Source organism: Ambystoma mexicanum, chromosome 9 (genome assembly GCF_040938575.1).
Source record: "Ambystoma mexicanum isolate Mex_15411 chromosome 9, UKY_AmexF1_1, whole genome shotgun sequence".
NCBI classification, from domain to species: domain Eukaryota; kingdom Metazoa; phylum Chordata; class Amphibia; order Caudata; family Ambystomatidae; genus Ambystoma; species Ambystoma mexicanum.
The window spans coordinates 407,499,628-407,525,955 of record NC_090931.1 but is presented as its reverse complement, the minus strand read 5'-3'; positions in this window follow the sequence as shown (position 1 = coordinate 407,525,955).

Genomic DNA, 26,328 nt, shown 5'->3' with positions numbered 1-26,328 from the left:
AGCAGCCTAAGATATATCTGGTTAAATACCACCTTATCAAAGAGTGTGATATGGGTCATACAAGAAGCAGGTGTAGATGCGTCCTGCTTCGTAGCACCTTCTGCACAAGGGGCTATGGCTTCCAAAGCCTTTACCAGCATAGCTGGTCTGCAAGACATCCCCAAAGCAGCAGACTGGTGGAGCAAGTCTACTTTTAAGAACTTGTATTTCAAGCCGGTCGAACAGGTTGCTTCATTGGTGTAAAGTAAGCTTTAAACAATGTAATACGAGACTGCCGTCTTGACAGAATCCCTATTTTCCATACTTACATTCAGGAAAGTCATTATTCTATTAAAGACACATTGGCAAAGTATGATCTCACCCGCAGAGGTGTTGCTAAGGGGGGCTGAGGGGGTTATAGCCCCAGGTCTTTTGGTTGTAACTCCAGATAGGAGCTCACGGGTTACAGCCAAAAAGGCTAGCTATCCCCCAGTCCTGACAGTCCCGAAATTAGTGTAGCCCCTGATCTTTTCCAGATCTAGCAATGCCACTGCTCACCCGTTCAATTGCTCAGATCTATGCAGATAGGGCGCAGTGAGACAAGTTGTAGGATGGCTGCAAGCATGAGAAGCGCAGGCAGGCAGTAGCACAGTGCGGAAGTAGTGGCTAATGCCCACCCACAGTTAACATGTACATGGTTGTGGTTTCTTTTTCTTCTATCAAGACAGGTACAGATTCTAAGCAGGCAAGCTCTTGCGAGACCTCACAGATGAAGGTAGACAGCACAGTGCTATGCCCTACGGGATCCGGCAGCGGGTGGCCAATACAAGTTTGGTTCTTTGTTATACCCTGGTTTAAGATGGAATAATTCATCAGGAAGCTGCAGCGAGACAGCAAAAGAAAGAGGAAGTTGAGGGAAGGGCTCATGAGGTGATAGGACTGTAGCACCATGATTCGTGGGCTAAAGTACATGACATGCCTGAGAGCAAACTGCAAAGACTACGGGCCTCATTATAAGTCAGGCGGTAAGGGGTTAACGGCGCCGGTAAAGGTGCCGGCGGCGTCAACCCCGTACCACCTGATTGTGAGGTCCCCTCGCGGGACCCGCTCTGCACGTTTGGTTTTACCAGGCGTGCAGAGTGGGTCCCGCAAGGGGTTGAGGGAGCAAACAACGGGCCGCTCATAATCGGCCCGTTGTTTGCTTCCTCTCCCATTCCCATTCAGCCCTATGGGGGCTGAAAAGGAAATGGTGAAGGTCCGGGCCCGGGTTCTTGAAGGGAGGAATTACCAGGCTCTTCGAACTCGGAATGGCCCGGTAATTCCCCATTCTGGGAACCCGGACCCGATTAGCGGCATGGCTACTGCCAAAGTCGTAATGACGGCCTACATTGTCACAGAAAATTGTAATTTCTTTGAGCTGTGTTGAATGTTTTTGTTGTTAATATTGCCGCTCTATTTTTATTAAAGAACAGCGTAAGCATGATGGTTCAGCTTCATGTCTTTTATTATTATTATTATTATTATTATTATTATTATTATTATTATTATTATTATTATTATTTAATAGAATCATGACTTTCTGAACTTTAGCAAGGAAAATCTGGATCACCCAAGGTTTATTAGAAAGAAAGAAATGTAATGTAATACCATTTAAAAGTGTTTTAGCTAAAATGGCAAATTCTTAGCCAACATTGAATTGTTGTGATACAAGTAAATTCATTAAGATATTCCAAATCCAGCTGTGCATGCATTATAGAATAGAAGTCGAAGTACTATTCGTAATATTTGAGATGCAACATAAAAATGTGTTTTGGGTACATTGTAATATATTTTCCCACTAACGTCCATAAATAGCAGCACCATACGCCTCAATAGATACACTCTTAGCTTTATAAATCTCCATCACTTTGCTCATTGCATAGAATCCCAAGTTCTCCTTAAGCATAACACAGCTTGGGTAGCGTGTCACATCTTTGTGAATAGTCTGTCTGACCAAATGATTATTCCAGTTGCAAGTGGCGTTAAAGTGGATCCCGTGCAATCAACGCTATTACATAGCTCTAATTTATGGTTTCCTATTTGCATGGCTTTGGAGGTGAGTCTTTTCTTGTAAAATATCATTACATTTTATTTTTAGTAGTGACAAATCAGAGGTTTGAGTTGGGCTCCTGAAAGGCTTTGAGGGCTCTGGCAAAGTGACTCAACGCTTGCCCATCCAGTCTTGTGATAGCGGGCAATTTCAGTTCTGCTCAGGTTGACATGCTCGGAGAGTTGTATGGGAAGGCAAAACTTGGAAGTGGCTTAGGGCACCACCTTCAAGGGTACACTCTACACCAAAAACAACACATGTGGCCCCCATCGCCATGGGATGGGGACATCAAAATGTTATTTCAACTAAACTCAACAAGAGCGTCAGTGATCGCTGTTGGTGCCCCATTTCAACAGGCTCAGGGGGATGCCACGTGCTCCACTCAAACCATTTACCAGAAACAACACTCTAAGAAACCCCGAAAATGATCTTACTGCATTGCCCTGTGCTGATAGGACTTACCCATTGGTTTACACTGTGCATCTTGGTCCCTGAACTAATATAAATTTCGAGTGGTGCTAGATCGTATTTGGAGCTTCCAACCATTTGCCCTCCCTAAAAGTGTATCTGTATTACCTCCGGTAATACTGCCAAACACTTGCTTTTGCTCTATCACTTTTTTTGTTTAGTGGTGTTTTGCATGGTGGTTGCGTAGGCCAGAAATCAAGTGCATCTAAAACATTCTGAAGAACATACACTGCATGTGTCTTAGGCCAAAATCACTAAGCGGATCATTTTGGATGGGGTGTAAGGTAAGAAACATGGCAAAAGCCTTGCATAACACTTTAATAGATTTTTCTTACATCATGCTTCATTTTCCTTCATTTGTATGGCAGAGAGGAAGGGTAGAGCACATCTGCAAAAGCCAGTGTCCACACTTCTATGTCGCCTTCTGCCCCACACTTTTGCCCTCCACCATGCAAATGACCAAAATACGGTGTCTGGGACCCGCCTACGTGTATGTCAAAATGTAACGGGTCATCCACCCAGGGACGTCATTTCACCAAAAGGCCAGGGGTTGTGGAAGTGATATCACATGACCCTTGACCCCTTCATGACATCACAGGAAGTGATGTAAATTGACCTTGCCCCAAATGACATCACCAGAAGTGATGGCAAATGACTTTCAGATTTTTCAGCTGTGTCTAGCACCCTTTTCGATGCGCTCTCATTTCAGCCAGATATAAGAAATGAGGCACAGAGGGAGGCATGATTTGTCCACGATCACACATTTGGGGAATGTAATTTTCCAGTTTGACGTGGGGTCGATATGTAAAACATACATAATGCAGTATTTGTAACAGGTTAACTGGAATCTTGAGTGCAGGCTACAGATCAATTGACACAGAAGTACGCTTTATCTGTGGCGTTGCTGTGCTAAGCAATCCAAAAAAGCACTGACCTAGGGATACATGCGCTGATGTTTACCCAGGAGAAAAATGCTGCACGAGCAAGCTCTGAAAATTAAAATATTGACTAGGATTTAGTATCAACAAAATTCCCTGGTTATAAGTGAGTCTGAGTCAGCTACCACTACGGTAGAAGAAACCCATTAGACTGGTCTCCGTGCACACAGGGGAGTGCACCTGATAATGTTTTCTCCGCTGGAGTATAATAACTTGGTAAGGTTCTTACAATATACCCAAGACCCCCCATAGTTTGTATTATGTAAGCCTAATACTGGGTGCCAGAGGACTTAATCCCCCCTCCCCCACCATTTAAGGTAATATCATTTGCTGCACACGTTATTTTAAAATGAGAACACCCACAAGTTGCTCCTCACCCAGGGACTCACTGGCAGACTTCAAAGCATGCACTCCACACTACCCCTTTGTCAGACCCAGCTGCATCCAAAGGCTTAGTACAAAATTTGCCGGCTCCCCTGCAAGTGGTGGCTGGTGACCTGTTTTTTGGATGCTGTAAATATTTGCCACAAGTATGTGATTGCGACCAAGCCTAGAGAGGTAGCCTGTATTAACGAAAATGAGTTTGGGGGATCAGTCTTGGGGGGATCAGAGGGATTGTTCTGCCTCCCCTGAGAAAATGTTTTGAATAATGTGTTAAAATGGTGCATTATGCAGCACATTTTCTGTGGAAATGTGGGTAAAAGGTCAACAATTTGAGGAAAAGCTCAGAAATCGGTTTTGTAGGGTGTAGGGTAAATCGTGAAAAAAAGTACAAAAGATGCAAGTCACCAAAAGTGTACAAGGCATTGCACAATGCATTATCATGTCGGTCCATGCAATATATGCAGGCATTAAAAAATGTTCATGCCGGCTGTGCCCATACATTTCCAGGCTGGCTCCGCAAACATATGTAAGTATTCCCATATAAGACCATACTTAAGTTCACTTTAAAATGTTTTTTATAGAATCATTATTGGCAATGGGCACAAAACTTGCTCTGCCAGTACGTGCCAGCACTCTTATGTAAGAACATCCTGGTGTTGGTTTGGCCATTAAAAGTGACATGTCACAATATGAACACCTGTCCAATCTGGCTCCAATTTAAGCCAGTCTAGACCCATAAGAACACTGGCCCTCTCCCAGCTTAATCTCCATTCCAACTCTGTTGATTGTCTCCATGACCATCAGTCTGGGTTCAAAGCAGCCAGAAGCACGGAAATTGCTCTCCTGAACATCTGTGAAGACCTGCTCTCCAACCTTGATTCTAATATCCCATCTGTCCTCATCCTACTTGATATCTCCTCTGACTTTGACACGGTCAATCATGCCATCCTGCTCTATCGCCTCCATGATAAGCTGGTTATCACTGATCAGGCTCTGGCCTGGCTGACCTCCTTTCTTTCCAAACCACCTTCCCAGCTCCAACTTGGGTTCTTCCTTTCCTCTATCTCACTCTCTACTTGTAGTGTTCTCCGTGGGTGTAACCTCTCTCCCTGGCTTTTCAACAATACCTGGCACCCCTTGCCCACTGCACTGCTGCTCTCTTTTCCAATTTTCAGTGCTATGTGGATGATACTCATCTCGTTTTCAGGCTCCCCTCTGCAACGTCTTCTCCCTCTCTCATCTCCAACTGTCTGTCTGCTATCCAGGAGTGGTGTGCCACCAAAGAACTCTGCCTTAATGCCAGCAAGACTGAGATCCTCCTCATCGGCACACCTGCACCTTCCTTTCCTATCACTCTCTGGCCGGCCTCCCTTGGCCCTCTCCCTGCTACCACCACTGAGGCCAAGAACCTCAGGTCATCTTCACCTCCATGCAGTCCATTTTTTCTCCTCCCATCTCTGATGTCTCTAAGAACTCAAACTACTAACTGCATCTCCTCACAGGTAGTCTTCCTTCTCTTTCCTTCCCCAGAAGCTCGCTGTCTCTAGAGCACTGGTTCTATCTAGGCTGGATATTGCAACAGCATCTTTCTAAATCTACCTGGACCTACTCTCTGCTCTCTTCAACTCTCCAGAACAGGACTGTGAGACTTGTCCTTGGCCCCAAGCCCAGGGATCGTATCTCTCCAGCCCTGACATCTCTTCATTGACTCCAAGTGGCTGCAAGGATTAAGTTCAAGACCCTTTGCATTGTCCACAAGGCCTTCTTGGGCCTGGGTCTGCAATTCCTTCAAATCTCCCTTTGGAAATACCTTCCTACTCAAGCTCTCTGCTCCTCCACCTCCAACTCCCTCAGAGTCAGCCGCTTCTCCAAGCAACAAGTTGGGGGAGATCTCTTTCTTTGGCTGGGGCCCTCCCTCTGGAACAGAATCCCTGCCTCTTTGAAACTTGAGGAGAACCATCTTCGGTTACGGAAGCACCTCAAGACCTTACTCTTTGCTTCTGCCTTTCCTCTTCCTCTCCCCTACTGATCTCCGTCTGCTTCGGCGCTGGGCACCTGGCTACCCTTTGATTTCAGGCCCAGACCTCTGCCCACCCAGCCGCTTAATCTGCCTGCTGGCAACCCCTTGCACTTGAGCCTGTATCTGCAACTCAACAGTCACTTTCTTGCACTTATTAGACATCCACTGTCTGCGCCTTTTTCTTTCACTTGCCACGATCTGGCAGCAAAACCTGTTGTTTGATCATGTTTTCAGCACTTTCCATTCCTCCCTGCCCCTTGCACTTTCCATTTTCCTCTCCCCTGCACTTGCACACCCCAATGTCACTGGTCGTAGTCAGATATTTGTTTTGTCCACCCTTGTTCCCCTACGTTGCCTCGTCACACTTTGAAACACTTGTGTATGGGCGCGATACAAATAAAATATCATGGCAAACTGTTCCTCCTATAGCTGAAAGTCCTTAAGCAGTTATAATGGTTTTGGAAAATGGTTTTAGATAACTGGACAGTATGACCCCCTTTTTTTAAGTAATCAGTTGATGAAAATTTAAAGAATATGTATGTCTGAGTATTTATTGTAATGAATTAATTGTAAGATAGTATGATTGTATGTAAAGGTTTTATAGTTTTATGAACTGAAAAACAACTAAATAAATAAATATCATATCATATTATGCGTGAATCAACCTAGATGCTCAGTTAATAAAATGTCATGATACAGTAAAACAATATACAGGCCGCTACACCAAAAACATCAGTCTAGCGTGGTAACACTACTTATCATGCTTGCTTTTTTAAAGATGCTGAGTAATAGATGTCACGCCTCAGTAAGCAATGGCTAGACTGACCCAATCAAAATTCCAGTCTAGCCAGGTAATGACACACATGAACCTGGCTCTGCCCGAAATACCAGTAAAACAGGCAAAGTCAATAAAGGATGTGGCAAACATGCTCCACTAATCCCCAGTCTCCCAGGGCCTTAGACACACATGCATCCCCTTTCACCCACCAGTCACTCACCCATACATCCTCTCTCACATTCACTAACACTGGATTCAACACACAAGCCCACACGAAATCCCACCCAGAACATTCAAGCACACACTATACCACATGCATACTCATTCACCCACCAGTCACTCACACCTTCTATTACATTCACTCATTGCATTGTCTAAACAGGCACACACCCATCCACTCAGAACATTCAAAAACTCACATCACTTCTCATTCACAAACCATTAACATACATCTGACACACAGTTCACACATGCAAAATACACATCATATTTATTTTTTAAAAGCCTTCTTACCTTTTTCTTGCAGCTTCGGTCTGTCCTTTGAGGCCACCCTTAGCTCCTTCGTGCTGCTCACAAACAGGAACCAGGAAGCTACAAGTGCTTCCTGATTTCTGTATCTGCACTGGAAGGAAACCAGGGAGAAGGGGTTGGAGCTGTCCGTGACATGTGGCATGCACCAAATATCACGGTCAGCCCCAACCTCTACTGAGTGCCTCCCTGGCCCAGCTTTCACTCTGATGGGTGAGAACTGGGCCGGGGAACCACCCGGCCTGGTGTGACGGGGCCCCCACACCACCGGGCTCCCACTACACCAGGCGCTTCCATTTAAAACATGTTTTTTAAAAAGAATATATATATATATATATATATATATATATATATATATATATATATATATATATATATATATATATATATATATATATTAAAGGCTGGGGTCGCAAGGGAATGACCCCAAACGACGTCCCTGCACCTTCCGCTGAATTACACAGTTCAATAAAATAAGCTCCTAAGGATCTCCAAGAGGAGCAGAAAAGCGTGATTTGAACATCAGCTTGGTACGAATCAGACTTTTGAGTACCACCATGGACTGCATTTCTTTGTAGCAGGAGGACTGAGACGTTACTCATGATTAAGATTTGGAACAAGTGAAGGCAGGGTATGTATTTACATCATGTCCGTGTCAAAGATGGGTGACTCAAAGATTATTACATTCAAGCCACCCATCGCTTTTCATGTTGGAATTTGTAGTCCTCCGTTTATTTTTGGAAAATTATACAACCATACCGCACACAGATGCAAAATAAATAGAAAAAGGACCTGAAGGACATCACTTGAAAGGCCGGGTTCTGCATATTTTTTTATTTTTTTTTTATGAAATCAAGGGATGGTGTTAAATGAGAGAAGATGGGAAACGGTGTGCTAGCATTAGTAGCTCCAGTGAGCTTCGTAATTGTTTTATTTTGCAACTACTTCAAATGCAGATTACTATTGTGTTACAGAGGATGAACATTTGCAACTGCCAATTAAAAGGGTATTCATCACATGGGGCCATGCACACAATATATATATAGATCTTCTGAGATATGAGGAGATGGGAGGAAATCTGCATCCAACCTGCAAGTATCTGTCAGGCAGTCCATGCACTTTATCTTCCTGAAGTCATTAACATGTGTGCCATGGAGTTTGGGTAATGCTAACACTTGTTATTTACAGAGCTTTACAGTGCTGGATGTGGAATGCAGTTTACTCTGCGTCCTACGCATTTTGGGAAAGAGTTGAGCGGTGGAACCTCGAGAGATTACAGTGGGATCGGATCAGGTCAAGATGTCACGGAAAGCCAGTAAGATCCCAGAGTGAAATACTCATATATGAACAACCTTATGTCATGAACACATTGGTATGGCATTGCACGTAAGACATGCTTTACTTTTGATACCAGCACCTCTCAACAAGTCTCCCTTAGTTAACCAGAGAAAGTAGCACCACTGCTTTTTCGTTGATAGGTGAGCATCATTGCTCACAAGGTCCACTTTGCTTTTACATGGATAATAATAATACTAATAATAATAATAATAATAATAATAATAATAATAATGATAATAATAATAATAAACAAATAATAATGATAATAACTACTGCAATAACAGTTATTCTTTTTACCCAAAGCATGTATTAATCTCGATGGGATAAGAAAATTAGTTGGCCCTTTTAATGGGTTTTGAACATGAGAACCGAAGGAGTAAAGATACCAGTCTACAGTAGCAGGGCAGAGTGAATAGCCAAGTGTTTAAGAGTTCCCATTGTTGGTGCATAGAAGCGGCCTGATGAATGAAGAGTGTTCTACAAGATCGAGTACGCCTCTGAGACCCCTCTCTCTACTTCAGCAGCGCATCTGAAGATGGCAACCTTTAAACGTGTACAGTGTGTATCTAGGGGACGCTTCTGAATCTGGTCTTCGTGATACGTGGGGGTGGTGCTGTGTTTCCTTTGTAGATGAATCATAACAAGGTACGTTATATTCAGCATGTGATAGGATTCAAGAGGAAATCTACTGAACGATTGGTACCAGTGATGTGCAGCTAAATTCAGAAACAACTGTGCCTTTCTGATTTAGCAAAATAAAGAAGTTAAGCAGGGAAGGTGCTGGCATAGTCCAGGCAAGAGGTGCTAAGGGCACTACAACATCAGCTTGGGTATGAGGTATTGTTTTGAACGTTTTGAGATGAAAGTATCAAAGCCCACATGTGTGAGTTAATGTTTAGGCCAGGGTCCCGTTTGACAACTTTAGAAGATATGAGAACTAGAAAGTGACAAATATTATTAGGGGAGAAGGTAATTCTGTTTTTTTCAACAGATATTTGGGTACAAGTAATAGGATCAATGTTTTATTTTTAATCTAGCAGTATCTGTGTTTTAATTGGAATTTTGTGGAGTAATAATTTCTAAGCAGATATTGGAATACAATGCGCATGGCCTACCGGAGACTTGCGATGAAGCCGCACAGAACTCATGAAATGGGGAACAAGCATAAATGTGGGAATTATGTGGGAAATACCACAGTAAATACTCTCAAAGCCCACATTCGCGAATACAAAATGTATTCATGGAATCAAACAAGGCTCACCATGTGTTGTGGGCTGCCCCCGGGGTATGGTCACTGGTGATGTGGGGGTCCCATGTGGTGTGGGCTGCCTGCGGGGTATGGTCACGGGTGATGGGAAGGTCATATGGTGTGGGCTGCCTGCGGGGTATGGTCGCGGGTGATGGGTGGGTCCCATGTGGTGAGGGCTGCCTGTGGGGTATGGTCACAGGTGATGGGGGTCCCATGTGGTGTGGGCTGCTTGTGAGGTATGGTCATGGATGATGGGGGGGGCATGTGATGTGGTCTGCCTGCGGGTATGGTCACAGGTGATAGGGGGGCCATGTGGTGTGTGCTGCCTGCGGGGTATGGTCACGGGTGATGGGGGGCCATGTGGTGTGTGCTGCCTGCGGGGTATGGCCACGGATGATGGGGGAGTTCAATGTGGTGTAGGCTGCCTGTGGGGTATGGTCACGGGTGATAGGGAGAACCCATGTGGTGTGGGCTGCCTGCGGGCTATGGCCACAGGTGATGGGGGAGTACAATGAGGTGTGGGATGCCTGCGTGGTATGGTCATGGGTGATGGGGGGATCCCATGTGGTGTGGGCTTCCTGCGGGGTATGGTTATGGGTGATGGGGGGCAAGTGGTGTGGGCTGGCTGTGCAGAAGTGCAGACATACAAATTGCAGAGTAATATCCTCCGTACATCACTAAGGCTCACAGGTGAGCTAGATTAACAGACATATCCTAATAGGTGGGAGGCTAGGGGTCTGTAGCGATAATGTGTTTTATAACATTTTTTCTGAAATGAAGATAGGGTTGGTGAGCTCTCAGGTCATGTGGCAGAGAGTTCCAGCTTTTAGCAGCCGTTACAGGGAAACTATTACCACAGATTGTGGTAAGCTTGTATTTCGGTATGGTCAGACAATTAGCATTACCAGCTCTGGTTAGTGTATGAGAAATTCTTCTTTGAAGTTTGTCTGTAAGGTAACTAGGGGCAGCGTTATTGAGAGCTTTATGAGTCAATGATAGTGTCTTTAACTGTATTTTATTAGCCGTGGATAGCCATTTGTGATGGCGTCTGAGGGGGGAAATGTGGGTTCTTTTGTTTATGCCTAAGGCTGCTCTTAAAGCATTATTTTGTAATGTTTGGAGCTTTAGGATAGTCGTTTTATTATCACCACTGTATAGAGCATTACAGTAGTCAATTCTGGAGAGTATTAAGGCTCTAGCCAGGATCAAGCGACTGTCATCAGAGAGGAAAGGCTCGCCCGCTCTGAGTAGCTTGCATGTATAGGCTGTGGAAGAGGTCAGGGATTTGATTTATTTATCAAAAGACAATGTGGAGTTCAAGTAGAAGCCAAGGGTTTTTACCTCCTTGGAGACTTTAATGGAGTTCCCGTCAATATTGAATGAAGAAAATTCCTGGTCTATTTTTTGATGTTAGCCTGTGAGCCCAGAATTATCAACTCAGTCTTATCATTGTTCAAACATGGGCCATGAGGGGCCATCCATGCTTGGATGATAAGGTATACTTTGTTCACCAACCCTGTGTCCTTACTATGATCTCCGGAAAGCAGGAAGAGAATCTGGGTATCATCTGCTTAATTGGTGTAGGTAGTACCCAGATCGTCGAACAAGGGTTTAGTGAAGATGTTGTATAGAGTAGGTGAGATGCAGGATCCTTGAGGGACACCACACAGGATAGGTGTTGGGTCTGCTGCTGCCGAGGGAGAGAAGACTCTCATGGTTCTCTAACTAAGGAACGATTCAATCCATTTGATGGCTTCCGGGGAGAAGTGGGCAGCAGAGTAGAGGTGTCAGCAGAGGACCTTGTGATCAACCAGATCACATGCGGCTGAAAGATCAAGTAGGAGCAGAAGTACTGTCTTCCCTTTGTCTCTAAGCTCATCTATTTGGGACTTTAAGTCAATTAGGGCTGTTTCTGTTCCATGTGGAGGGCGGAAGCCGGATTGTCTGTTACCTAGGATTTTGTGAAGTTCAAGGTGTTTTTGAATTTGGATGTAGGCCGCTTTATCCAGTATTTTGAGTAAGAATGGACCGTGATAATAGGCTGGTAATTGGTGGGGATTAGAGGGTCTAAGGTCTGTTTCTTGTGGAGGGGGAGCACCCAAGACTGTTTAAGGTTGGCAGGGATAGTGCCTGTGGCAAAGGAAGCATTAATCAGTTTGGTGATGAATAGGGATAAATCTCTGGCAGCATCTTTTATTAGTTGTGCTGGGCAGATGTCACCTTTGCAGTTAGAGGGCTTCAGTGACATTATGATTTTTTCTACATCCAGGGTAGACAGTTTGGAAAAATTGAAAATATTATTGTAAATCGGGATATTAGGTGAGTGCTGAAGGTTTAGTACTTCTTTTTTTTGCTGAATTTTATTTTGGAGCGTATCAATTTTAGTAGCTCGAGCATGTTGGATGTCTGTGCACCCAGATTTATCTTTAGTGCAGATATCAGGTGTAGCTATTGGGGACTCTAATTCTTTAAGTATAGAGAAGCGCTCTTTCATGCTTGAATTGGAATTGGCAATACGCTCATCATAAGAGTTACGTTTTGTGGTGTAGGCTGCCTGCGGGGTATGGTCACGGGTGATGGGGGAGTCCAATGTGGTGTGGGCTGCCTGCGGTGTATGGTCATGGGTGATGGGGGGATTCCATGTGGGGGTGGGCTGCCTGTGGGCTATGGCCATGGGTGATGGGGGGAGTCCAATGTGGTGTGGTGGTGCCTGCGGGGTCTGGTCACGGGTAATGGGGAGTCCCATGTGGTGAGGGCTGCCTGCGTGGTATGGTCACGGGTGATGGGGGATTCCCATGTGGTGTGGGATGCCTGCGGGGTATGGTCACGGGTGATGGGGGCCATCTGGTGTAGGCTTCCTACGTGGTGTGATTGTGGCTAATGGCTGTACGTTCTGGCCTTTCCATTCAATTTGGATGGTGCGAGCAGGATACACGATTACGCTGGGGTGCGGAAGGGCTATGCATCGCCCTTTCCATGCAATTTGGCTGGTGCGACCGGGGTACGCGATTATGCTGGGGTGCAAAAGGGGTATGTGCAAGCCTTTCCACGCAATTTTTTCACAAACTCCTCCATCCATAGCTGTGATCATGTCAAGGACATATCTGTTCTGGAGAGTCATCAGTCGGATGGCTCTTAACTCTTCCTTGATCGCATTGAATCCTTTTATGGTTGTGTTGATGGTCGGCAGTAACTCCCATCTGGTTATCTGCAACCATTTAGTATTTACTCTAACTTGGATCCTTAGCATGAAGATCATTGTGAACACTGATGAGGTGAGGCTGAACAGCATGTGTTCATATGGGATTGCATGAAAGGCTTCTTCTGATTTGGCAGGGAAATCATTTTCTCTCTTCATTCGAGTTAGCAATTTCACAGATCTCTTCTTCCTCAGGTGAGCATCTGCTTTCGGGAAGCTGTCGATATTCAGATCACTTTTTGGGATTACTAATGCTGGAACATAGACGTTCACTATTGTGCATATACCTCCCCAGTCTCTTGGCAGTCTGATGTATGCTTTGGATCCGCATGCCCAATAATGATCCATAATTATTGCAGTTTCTTTCACCATTCCTGGAGCGTCAAAAACTCGTCCACAGTTCTTATTCTCTTCCATCTTTCCAGTGCCATTATTCTTGAAACAGAATTTTGGACTTTGTAGTGGCACTATCTGTAGGGGTCCTCCTCTATCTTCGACCCATGTCAATAGTTTTGCAAGTTTTGGCCACAATCACCGCTCCTTTCTCCCATCCATCTGGAGAAAGCACTGTTCCCCAAATCTACATTTGGGCTCTGCTTTTCCACTTTCGAGCTTCCTCTAGAGTTTTTTCTTGGACATTTAGTCTTGGATTAACTTTCCATCTTATTTCTGCTCCTTTAACTCCAGGCTTCTCTTACCTGATTACATGATTCCTAATATGAGCTCTGTTTCTTGTATTGATGTCTTGGACATAATCATCTTCATTGGGATAGGCTGTTTCAGTTGCCCGTATTAGGGATGTGTCATTTCCCATAAATTGGACTCTAGTTTTGCACATGGCTACGTGTGAAAGACAGTGTGCTGTCTGGACATCAATTTCTACAGCTAGAAAGATCTTGGATTTCCCCATGCTGTATGGTAGGAGTGCACAAACAAAGCATTCCCCTTCTGAACTTCGTCTTCCAACTTCCTTCATGTGCTGGTACAAAGTGTTGTTTCCCAGATGTGCTGTGCTATCCAGGTAGTCGTTTAGTTCATTGTCATCTCCATGCATGCTTCTGTTGATTCTTAGTGTTTACCTGTAGTTTGCTATAAACACATCCCTAAATGCATCTGTATGGCTTGTTCTTGCTGGAGGATTCTCCGGTATCTCGGTCCATGGTGCAGGCTTCCTCATCTGTGCCATTTGAGTGGAAAAGCGTCTTGCAGCTCTTTCCCTCTCTTCATACATTCTTCTCCTGCTGGTTACAAATGCCCATACCAACCACCCTGAAGCTGGACCGGTGTATGGTTGTATCGTAGAACTGGTACTTGTTGCCTTAGTTGGAACATATATGTTTGGTAAGACCGTCTCTGCACTTTTCTTCTTCAGTTCCTCTTGTATTTTCCTTGCTTCGGCTATGAATGGCCACAATGAGTCTACTATCAGTTGTGTTTGTGCAGAGAGCTTCTCCAAATTGGCTCTTGTTTTCTTAAGAGTTTTGGTCGTGGCTGCTTCTGTTGGCCCACTTCCAAACTTTCCTTGTCTTTCTATACCCTCTGCTGTGAAGTTTCTTATGACAAGCAGTCTCTTCTTCTCTACTGTTTGGCTTGTGGTTCTGCAGTCAATGACACTAGGCCTGTTTCATGTGCATTCAGTGTTTGCATGCGTGTGGTTGTCAGTAACCTTTCTTCATTCATTGTTTGCTGACCCTGTCTCCGGCTTTTCTGTTTGGTTGTTACCACAGGTGTGTGTGTGTCATTGCTAATCACATCCATTTCAAGTTCATTCATTCCTTCATCAGATCTTCTAGGGACTGGAATAACTATGTAAGGTCTGGGTGCTTTTGTGTGTTTCATGCGTGCATCATTAGGTGGGCGCACTGGAATTGGAACACTTTGTGCACCAAAATAAAAATGCAGTTCTGTTTGTTAATGACAGTAAAACAATGATGAATATGATGCACAAATACATTATGCCCTTGTAGGTCAGGCGACAGGATTTACTTTCAGAGAAACGTGGGCGTCTCTCCTCCTGTGGGAGAACCAGATTGCTGCTCTGGATTTTTATTGTATTACTTAACAATAGTGTCTTCTGGTTCTATGTTTAAGAGTGTCAGGTGCTCCACAAGTCTCCCCCCCTCTTGCGGGTGATGAATTGTCTCTTATTTCAGGATACAGTTCATTTGATAACTATGGGAAAAAATCAAATCAACCAACACCTCAGTAAGTCCTTTTACTGTGCATGCTCAAAGTAAGTAAGCTTCCAGTCCACACCTCGGATTTGCTTCAGTCCTGAGGAGGACATATTGTATGCTGGTCAATATGAAGAGTAAGGACAAAATAACAACAAATGCAATAAGTGAAGTCTGTGACACTGCTTCGTCGATCCATCCCTCGGTGGAAGGCTTTTAGAATCTCCTCAGATAGTTCTGTTGATGGTTCAAAAGTTCTATTTTTTTTTTTTTTTTTTTGATGTCTTAGTTTAGTGATAAACTTTTGCATCATAGTAGATCTTATCCAAAATCGAAGAGAATGTAAGAGAGGTTTTTACAATTTTCTTCGTTTGAGATCAAGGTTATCAGTCAGAAAAAGAGCAACTGTAAATATGTATTTGTTATTAGTTCCACTGAGAATGTTGTTCCATCTTTCATCCGTGATCATTTCTTGTGAAGCCAAATCGAAATGGGCCCCAAATTGCGTACGTTGGGCTGCCAGAGCCGAACATTCCATGACTAGATGAAATATGGTCTCCGGAGTGGTTTGAATTTCACAAAAACGGCAGTAGTTATTTGCTTTAGGGATCCGGTTTGTTATGGCTAAGTAGCAGTTTGTCGGCAGGATATTCAATCTAATTCTCAAGAATATTGATCTAATCACTGGATCGGGAAATAATTGCAGGTATGGTTGTGGTTGATTTAGTTTTCTATTATCCTTGTTACAGTGGAGCGTCCGCTTGTAGGAGTTCTTCTGTTCAATGGTTTTGATCCAGTCATTTTGTAAGAGTTTAACTTTGGCATGTTGGGGGCGCTTCATTAGAAGTTCTTGAGATATTTCTTCTTGTTCCATTTCCTTGGTGATAGATTTTTTCCATTTGAATAGTGCCGTGGTATTTAATGTCACCGTTTTAGTTTTGAGAATTTGGATTGCCGGTGTCTTGTCGTCGGACAGAAGTTTGCGATAGATGTCCAAACGTTTCCATCGTACCATGGAGGTGATTGATTGAGTTGCAAGTTCGTACCTTATTCGTGGCATGGGGTACGATTTTGGTAGAGATAGGATCTTACGCCAGAATATGGACTCAAATTTCGTCCAGTTTACTTCTTGTGCATTCAGCATTGTTTCAGAGCCGTAAGTTATTATTGAAGTGTATTTTTGCCTGTAGTACGCAATTATTGGTTTAAATGAAAACTTTCCAAATTTTCTGTGTAGGATACAGCCTTGGCGTGCCAATGCTTGCGCCTTCTGTTCAATTTTGTCCAACCATTCTGCTTCTGTATTTGATTGGTTGATCGTAATACCAAGATACTTGAATGTTGTTACGTTTTCCAACTTGATTCCATTGATATTGAAGGTCGGTTGTTTTTTTGCTTTAGGTTGAGGTTTCGTCAATTGCATAGATTTTGTTTTAGTGATGTTGATTGTTAGGTCATTTTGAATCATATAGTTATTCAGGGCTGTGAGTGAATATTGCAGTCCATATGGAGTTTTGTCCATTAAGACAATGTCGTCTGCGTATGCCATTATGGAAACAGGGGTTGAATTGATTTTTGGGGGGTTTAATTTATTGTTTTCCAGATGTTGTTCAATATCTGATGTATAGAGGTTATAAAGAGTCGCTGCTAAAGGACATCCTTGCTTCAGTCCGTTAGATGTTGGTATTGCTTCAGTGGTCATTCCTTGTTTTGTAAGCCTGACTTTTATTGAGGTGTCTGAGTAGAGTAATTTGATGGGCTCGAGAATGTTCGAAGGGCAGTTCCATGCTTTAAGTTTCGCCCATAATTTTTGCCGGGATATCGCGTCGAAGGCCATTTTTAAATCGATGAACGCGGCGTATATCTTGGTCTTGCTGTTAATCGCTTCATGTTTAATAAGATGGAGTAGAAGGAGATTGATGTTCGTTCCAAGATTAGGGGTGAATCCGGTTTGTCGTGTTGACAATCTGCCCGTCGAGTTGGCCCAGGCAGTAAGTTGTTTTTGTAGGACTGATGCAAAGAGTTTCCCTAAAGGATCAAGTAAGGCAATGGGGCGGAAATTTTGTGGATTATCACGCGGGCCTTGTTTATGTATGGGAACTATTGTTGCCGTTTTCCAGGTGGTAGGAATTTGATTATGTGAGTTTATAATCTCAATTATCTTGTGCAGAAAGCTTGCCCATGCCGAGGGGTCTTGTTTAAGCATGGCATTCGAAAGTCCATCAGGGCCCGGGGCTCTTGAGGTGTTAAGTCGATTTATCATGGATAAAAGATCTTCATATGAAATGGAAACTGACCATTTTATGTTATTTTTGGTTTCCTCTTGTTCAGCTGAATCAGGTAGAGCTGCATACATGTTTGAAAAATGGCTGACCCATGTCTCCTTTGATACGTTAGCTGTTAGCTTTTGTTGTTTTTGATGATTTTCATTCAAGAGATTCCAGAGTTCTTTGGTATTATTCGTCCGGTATGTTTTCATTATTATTTCTGCATCAGTTTGTAGTAATATTGCTTTTTGAGATTTTTTCCAGTTATTGAAGGTTTGTTTTAGTTTGGCGATCTGAATGGTGTTTTCAGGTTGTCTATTTTTCTTTAACTGTCTTGTTCGTTTCGCTAGCTCCTTTTTTTTTGCTGCTATTTCCTCATTGTAACTGTGTGTTTTTTGTGAACGATTTTTGACTGTTTGCTGCAACGGGAGCAGAATCCATTCATAATTCAATTTTTCCAAATCTGGTTTTTTGGAGGTTAATAGTTTCTTTGGCAGTAATGTTAATGCTGTTTGTGGGATGCGAAGTCTTGATGATGTACCATCCAGTTCAAGTGGAGGTAGTACTAAAGCTGCCTCTTGTTGTCTGGTAGAGTATGACTGAACTGTTAGCATGTTGTGATCGCTGGTATCACAGATTATGGTTTGAGCAATGTCGACCGAATCTTGCAAGGTTTGGGAGAGAAAGATATAGTCGATAATTGCTACAGAGGAAGCTCTACTCCATGTTGGTATAAAGGGGGAAGAATTATTTTTTGCATGGTTTAGCAGGTTAAGATCTCGGATATGGATTTCTTTCATCCATCTTAACGCTTTAGCCGATAGGTGTTCAGGTAATCGTGGGGTGCCAGTTTGTGTGATGAGATTGATGTTTAAATCTCCGCAAAGTATTAGTTCCAAGTTTCTGTGGGTGTCAATTAGGTTGTCGACTGTAATGAATACAGCGTCGATGAATTCATTAGTTGTAATGGCTGCAGGATTCCAGTAAAGATTGAATATGGCAATTTTTATTTCATCGTTTTCTTTTTGTTCTCGATGGGTCTTTGTTGTTATTATGGTCATCTGGATCCACGGGTTTATATTTTCGGTTGTCAATACTCTCCAGTAGGGGTTTATTTTAATTAGAGTGAGGAGACCTGATGCTGGCCTTCCCTGATTTTTTTTTATAGCAGGATTTAGGAGAGCAAGGAAGCCATCGCATGCTGGTGTATCAGTGATCCAGGTCTCTTGTAGACAAATGATTTGAAAGTTCTCAAGATCAGTTGATGGCTGAGTGTATAAGTGAAGATTCCCTCTTGTATTCCATGAACACAGTGACCATGTAGGATTTTTATTGTTTAGTTGTTATGAGTATGAGTAAGCTGAGCTTCTTGAAGAGATGGTTTCAGTAGATGAAAGCTCTAGATCGTAAAGCCTTTTAAAGGGTCGATCATGACTGTTCCATTGATCTGCTCTTTTGTCTCTGATCGTTTTTTTGTTATTGACGTGGTGGTCGTTTGTGCGAGCGGGCCTATCGTTTCTTGTCGAGTGTTTCCTTGTTGTTGTGGTGGCCCAGCATTTGAATCCAAGTTTTAGAAATTCAGCACTTTTTGATACTATCAGTTCTTGGTCATCCTGATTCGAAATTTCAGCGACAATTTTGTCTAGGTAGTTGTGATCTTTAAAACTGATTAAGTCAATCTCAGTTGTTGTTATGTGTTGTAATTGAGGTATTGCTCCAAGTAGACGGAGAGTATTTGTTCTATTCATTATAATAGGTTCTTTTCTGTTGATTCGATTTTCAATATGGATTTCGTAAATTTGTGTTTGTTGCAATGGATTTATAAACGTTGGCAAAATGCAGTCGGATGTAGATGTTATGTGTACAATTAAAGAATTGTCCGTGACTTGATCAGAGTCTTCTGCTAATAAAGAGCAATTGCTAACGGATAATATGATTGAATTTTCCTGTAGAGAACTTTCTGAGATATCTTCGTATTGCAATCTTGACTGCAGGTCTCGGGGGCTGTTATATTCGTCGAGTATTATGTAACTTGAGGGTGTTACAGATTGTATGTCTGATGACATATCGTTTGAATCCTGATGTTTATGGGTTGTACAGTTTAGTAGATCATCCTCTTGCGAAGCGGAATCTGATGTGGATTGAGGGCGTAAGAATGGTGTTCCGTTCTGTGACTGCCTAGTAATGACATTGATCGTACCCGCTGATTTCTTCTCCGCGGTTCTTAGATTGGTTTTTTCCAACAAGTCCAATGTTCTTGTTTGTGGCATTAGTTCTGTGGGTCTTATTGCTCTGAGAAATGCTCTAGATCCTATTTGTCGTTTTTTAACGGTTTTAGGCTGTGTTGGTTTTGCAGCAGTAATTGCTTTTTCTTTCGAAAAGATCTTGTATTGTTCCGTTTTATTCTCTTTTGGATGACCGTCGCCTCGTGCCTCTGGGTGTAAAGTTGAAGCAGCCGCGAATCTCTGTTGAGTGGTGTTTCCACCAGGTATTTGCAGTTGTGCCTTTATACTTTGTATAGGGTTTTCATTTATTTGTGGAACTAATGTTTGATTATTTCTTATATCCACACGTTGGTTTTGTTGTTGTTCACGCTGTGCTTTGAGAAGGGTTAGTAATTCAAGGTTTAGGCTTGTTTTTTCCTCTCGATCGCTTCTAGCCATTTCTGCTAGTCGCTGTTGCCAGCGATTTGATTGTTCCGCTTCTGAGTTCAGTCGGACTTCTATTGTATTGATGAAGTTCTCGATGTATATCTGTTTAGAATGAATCATGGCTAACAAAGTTGCTTGATCTTTGATGTTATCCTTCATTGATTCTTGGATTTTAATGAAAGGTATCATTGATTGCGAGAGCACTGCGATCAACGTATTTTGCAGGTCAAGCATCGTAGTTGGAATCCTGGGATTGGTGTTTTTGTCCTGTTCGGTGTTCACAGGTGGTAGGATTGGACGTTTGCTTTCTGAAGCATATGCTGCCTGTTTTGACTGCTCAGTTTTGTTGAAGATGTCGGGCGTGTAAAATGATTCATCTGTATCATAGTTAAATTGGTTGGGGAGCTTATGGTTACCCGGTTGAATCGTCTCATATTCTTTTTTAATTGTTCTGTTTCCAAGGTCTTGTAAAAGACAAGGCGTTGAGGTTAGTTGTGAGTTATGGATTCCTGGTGTTGTGCCAAATATTTCTTTTCGTTTGTCAAGATTTAGCATGATAGATTCGATTTCTGTTATATCCATTGATAATCTTTTTGCCTTGGTTATAATTTGTTTGTTAACGTTTTCAGTTGCTTGTGGATATTTGCCTGAGTTGTGTGTTTGCAGCCATGCAAGCTTAGCTAGTCTTGCTTTCTCCTTTTTCGCTTGCTGAGTTACAGTTATTTGTGAGTTGTTTAGTGTTATGGAAGTCCGTTGTTCTTCTAATTGTAAATTGGGAAGTTCATGAGGTCCCCTTTTATTAGAGGGGTCATGTGGTCCAATTCCAATGGGGGTTATATCTGTATGATCTTTGTTAATGACCTGTACATCGACTGTTATTGGATTGGACTCTCCTGTGCAATCGTTTCCTTGAAGCGATTCTTGAGTGGCTTTGTTTGCTTGTTGTCCTTTTATTATGGAGCTTGGCGCCTCTTGGCTTTTCTTTGCATCGTCGGAGGTTTGGATGTGTTCTATGAGGGACCGATGATTTGGATCAGCGTTCGTGTTATGTGTGTATGGTTCTTTATTATGCGTCTGTCGTTGAGGGACCGTAGGCAGTTCTTGGTATCGGTCCCCAGGTGATGGTTGAGGTGATTTGGTTGATTTCTCAGATTGGCCTTGTCTTGAGCTCATGTATAGTGGTTCTTTTATGTCTTTTATCCAGTCGTCACAGTTTTTTTTTTTTTTGTTCTTTTTCGTCGAGATGTTCTTCATCGGTTTGTTTAATGTTTTCTATGGGCAGAGTGAGATTCATTCTTAACCCTTTTTTACCAGTTTCTTCCCTGTCGGGCATGTTTTTTTCAGGCACTATGTTTTCGCTTGCTGAAATTTCAGGCGTTCTTGATAGGCCTGGATAGTGTGATTTATTAAAGGTGGGGTCGAATAGAACTGGTTCATCGTATATTTTAGGTATATTTAAGTCGCTTTCCTTTAGGAGTTTGTTTTGAACGATTTCTGCTTGAGCTACACTTGACATTTCCTCATAGTTGTTTTCAGAGGCATGTTTAATAAGGTGATGTTCAGTGTCGTGAGTAGCGGTCTGTATCTGGGGGTTCCGTGTCTGTTTTGCTGGCTGGATTCTCGAAAGTGATTGTTCTAACGTCAGCTGTGATACATCAAGGGCAGACAATGCTGCTGTACCTATTTTGGTTCTTAGTCTTGTTTTTGGTCGCACGGTTGGTTGTTGCTTTGGTCTAGGTGACAACATTTCTTCTTTAAGTGAGTCACCCACAAGAGAAGCAGAGTTGCTAGCAAGACGTTAGAAGATAACTATCAGATTCTCAGTTCTTATTCTTGTAAGCTCTTAGTTGTTATAATTGCTTCCGGGTAATGTTGTTTGCCACAAGATCCAAGGGACAAACCCTTTCGGTCTCTTGTGGGATGAGAAGTTGGGGATCCCGAGATGACGTCTCCGTTGGTTTGGTAATATTGTTCACCACAAGATCCAAGGGGCAAGCCCTTTCGGTCTCTTGTGGGGTGAAAGGCTGAGGGACTCTGTCTGGTGTCTCTATTACTTGATAGTAATTTTTCGTCGCAAGATCCAAGGGTCTGACCCAGTCGGTCTCTTGCGGGATGAGAAATTGAGGGTCCCAAGGTGGCGTCTCCGTTGGTTTGGGGGTGTTGTTCACCACAAGATCCAAGGGGGGAGCCCTATCGGTCTCTTGTGGGGTGATTTGCTGAAGGTCTCTATTACTTGGTGGTATTTTCCGCCACAAAGTCTAAAGGTCTAGCCCATTCGGTCTCTCATAGGGTGAAAAGGTAGAGAGTCCCGAAGTGGCGTCTCCGTTGTTTTGATAATGTTGATAGTGTTGATAATGTTGTTCACCACAGTCTAAGGGACTGACCCTATCAATCTCCTGTGGGGTGAAAGGTTTGAAAATTCCGAGAGTGTAACTCCATTGGTTAAAGAAGGAATGAATGGGGATCAGTTGGCAGAAATGCGCTAGAAGTGGAAGCGGTCTTACAAGCCTTGTACTGTGAATTCTGTCGCAAAAAACCGTGGAATGTTTAAAGGGTGCTCTTAAATGTTCGCCTGCATCAAGCCTGGTTAGTCTGGTCTCAGTGACGCCAATAGCGCTGGGGAGGGTATAGGGCTGTTTCACAAATTTCCTTAGCTATTAGGGAGAGGGGGGGAGCTGAAAAGATGTTTTTGTCACCAGATTGAGAGTAGAGGGGAAGATTGGTGGAGTTCTCAGAAAGTTTGGGAAGTAGCAATACGTGCTAGGTTCGTGCAGCAGTAGTACAACGGAATATGAATAAACAGTGAGTGCAGGTGACAATCAGGCGGACGTGCCGGTGGGGACGGGGGAGGGACCTAGTCGATGCCGGCGGAGGAGGAGGAGGGGAGAGTTTGGGAAATAGCGATACGTGCAACAAAGGCTAGGTTCGTGCAGCAGTAGTGCAACGGGAGATAAATGAACAGTGAGTGCAGGTGTCAATCGGGCAGACGTGTCGGGAGGGGGAGGGGAAGTGAAAGACGCGGTAGGCGGGGTATCAACAGCGAAGGGTTAGCAAAGGGTTAGAGGGAGTTGGTGAGCGCCTCTGGAGAAAGAGTAGGGAGCTGGGGAGGGTGAAAGCAAGGGAGGGTTTCTTACTTGTGCGACCAGCCCGATGGGCCGGGTGAAGATGTGGCCAAGCTTTGTTCAGATTTTTTTCAGTTTAGACGGCAGTCCAGTGGGTGGATATGGCACTCTTGATGATCTTCAGATGGAATGGGCCGGGGTCGCGAGAGCGCCGCGGGGCCCGCAGAGCCCAAAGACCACAAGACTCTGCAGCAGACTCCGCGGCCGCTCCGCGGCTTGCTGGGTAATTTAAGTCCTGGCCAAATAGAGGTAGAGAGAGGACAAAGGGTATCTCCACCCTAACTGGATACTGGAGGAAAGCGCTGTAGAGTCTCTGCCCGACACTGACCACAAGACTCTGCAGCAGACTCCGCGGCCGCTCCGCGGCTTGCTGGGTAATTTAAGTCCTGGCCAAATAGAGATAGAGAGAGGACAAAGGGTATCTCCACCCTAACTGGATACTGGAGGAAAGCGCTGTAGAGTCTCTGCCCGACACTGACCACAAGACTCTGCAGCAGACTCCGCGGCCGCTCCGCGGCTTGCTGGGTAATTTAAGTCCTGGCCAAATAGAGGTAGAGAGAGGACAAAGGGTATCTCCACCCTAACTGGATACTGGAGGAAAGCGCTGTAGAGTCTCTGCCCGACACTGACCACAAGACTCTGCAGCAGACTCCGCGGCCGCTCCGCGGCTTGTTGGGTAATTTAAGTCCTGGCCAAATAGAGGTAGAGAGAGGACAAAGGGTATCTCCACCCTAACTGGATACTGGAGGAAAGCGCTGTAGAGTCTCTGCCCGACACTGACCACAAGACTCTGCAGCAGACTCCACGGCCGCTCCGCGGCTTGCTGGGTAATTTAAGTCCTGGCCAAATAGAGGTAGAGAGAGGACAAAGGGTATCTCCACCCTAACTGGATACTGGAGGAAAGCGCTGTAGAGTCTCTGCCCGACACTGACCACAAGACTCTGCAGCAGACTCCGCGGCCGCTCCGCGGCTTGCTGGGTAATTTAAGTCCTGGCCAAATAGAGGTAGAGAGAGGACAAAGGGTATCTCCACCCTAACTGGATACTGGAGGAAAGCGCTGTAGAGTCTCTGCCCGACACTGACCACAAGACTCTGCAGTAGTACGATTCCATGCAAGAGCATGCCCATCTATGCAACATTAGCTGGATCTCTGATGAATGTGAGACGTCAACATCGATCGGTCTCCCCACTAGCTCTGGAAAGTCAGTGACTAGACAAAAGAGGATATTGTGAGCTAACCTGCTGTCTTCTAGTGACAGGGACATCTGTCCTGTCTTGCTCAGTCTTTCAGGATTGTATGCTTCTCTTCAACGTAAACAATGTCTCCACTGTCCGTTCTCATGGAGTGCAACTAAAATCACAATTTTAGGAGTTGGCTTAGATGCTCTGTATTTGCTGGATCTGGAAGAAATGTGAGTGTGTTTATTGTTCTTCTGACAAGGTTTGGACAGTCTTCGATTGTACAAAAGAACAATGTGTTGATAAGCTCATTTATTTCCGTCTGTATTTGAGACATTTGGTTCTTTCTCACTGTACTCGGGAAATAAGAGAAATTGTTTGGTAATAACAGTAAGCAATCTCTTTATTGTCTTTTCATTTTCAGGATCTTGAAGAAAATCAGTGACACTGGTGAGCCTTACCCCCAATGAAGGGTATGATTTTAGCACTGTATTAAAATAAGTTATCACGTCATTTGTGATGTCACTACTGCGGGACACCATAAGTGATTCCGAATAGGATCTCGGTGTGGAATGAGCCGGGATACTGTATTTTTTTCCAATGTAGGTGTCCTCGGTCAAAATTTGGCATATTCTTTTCTCATCAAGGATTAAGTGTGCCTCAGTCCAAAGTTCAAAGTCAACAGACTATGTTGTGGTTTATACGTGCAATTTTTCTTCTTCACCCTGCAACTAGGATGCACAGAGTGTCTGTTTTTATGTCCTTATCCCCTTTTTTGCTTAGAGGAAGTGTCGAATTTAAGCCACAATTTGCAAAAAGTTCTTTGTCTTTGGCTGGTCATGCATCCTTCTTCCTCACCATGGATCTCGTCTGCAAGTGCTGTGGTTCTTCCCCGTCGCTCATCGATTCCTCTTGTTGGGGTGCAGGCAGGGGGCTTTCTCCAATGTAGGGTTCGATATCACCCAGAAAAATCCAAGCTCTCCTGCCTTGTAGTTTTACTGCGAATGGAGTGCAGTCCTCCACTGTGAAGGGGCCGTTAAATCTTGGCTCGTCCCACTTTTTCCTTGTATGGTTCCTTAAAGGACAGTGTCTCCAGGGAAGATGGATGGTATACAAAGTCCTTGAGCTGCGTCTGTAGTAGTATCTCATTCTGTGTTGCATGCTGCCATGCACCCCCTTCGTCGTCGCTGCAGCTGGTCTGAAATTACATTAAGGCAAGATGTCATGCAGTTGAAGTATTCTTGCATTTCAGACCCCAAAATTTCTCCTGTTGATTGGGCATCACATCTAGCTCTATCTCGGGGTGTCAAGGGAGTTCTCATTCTTCTTCCTGTGGCTATCTCGTGTGGCATAAAATGATGGTCAGAACCGGATTGGTTCCTAAATGCATAAAGTGCCAAAGGAAGGCAGTGCAACCATCCCTTTCTTAGAGTTAGCTCCAACTTGGCTATCCTTTCCTTTAACAAGCCGTTAAGCTTCTTACAGATTCCGTTACCTTGCGGATGATACGCCAACGAGAATTTGTGCTTTATACCAAGCAGCAAGCTAATCTGTTTGAATGTCTCATTTACAAAGTGAGCTCCATTATCTGATCTCATTACTTCACACACCCCCCACCTGGGGAACAACTCCCTCACAAAAAATTAGGCCGCACAGGTAGAGTCTGGGTGTGTACAGGGACCTGCCTTAATCCATCTAGAGAATGGACACACCACAACAATTAAGTATCTGTACCCATTACATACTAGAATCATGTCGACATAATCGACATGCAAGTGCTGAAAAGGCCCTTTTGGCCTTGGGATGATTCCTCTCATTACTTTTAATGTGTGCCCAGCTGTGACTTGTTGGCATATCATACAATGTATGATAAAACATGCAACAATTTTGGCTAAATTCGGTATGAACCAGTCTTCTGCGAGTGTTGCTGCTAAATTTTCTTTTGTCATGTGGGCCGGATAATGT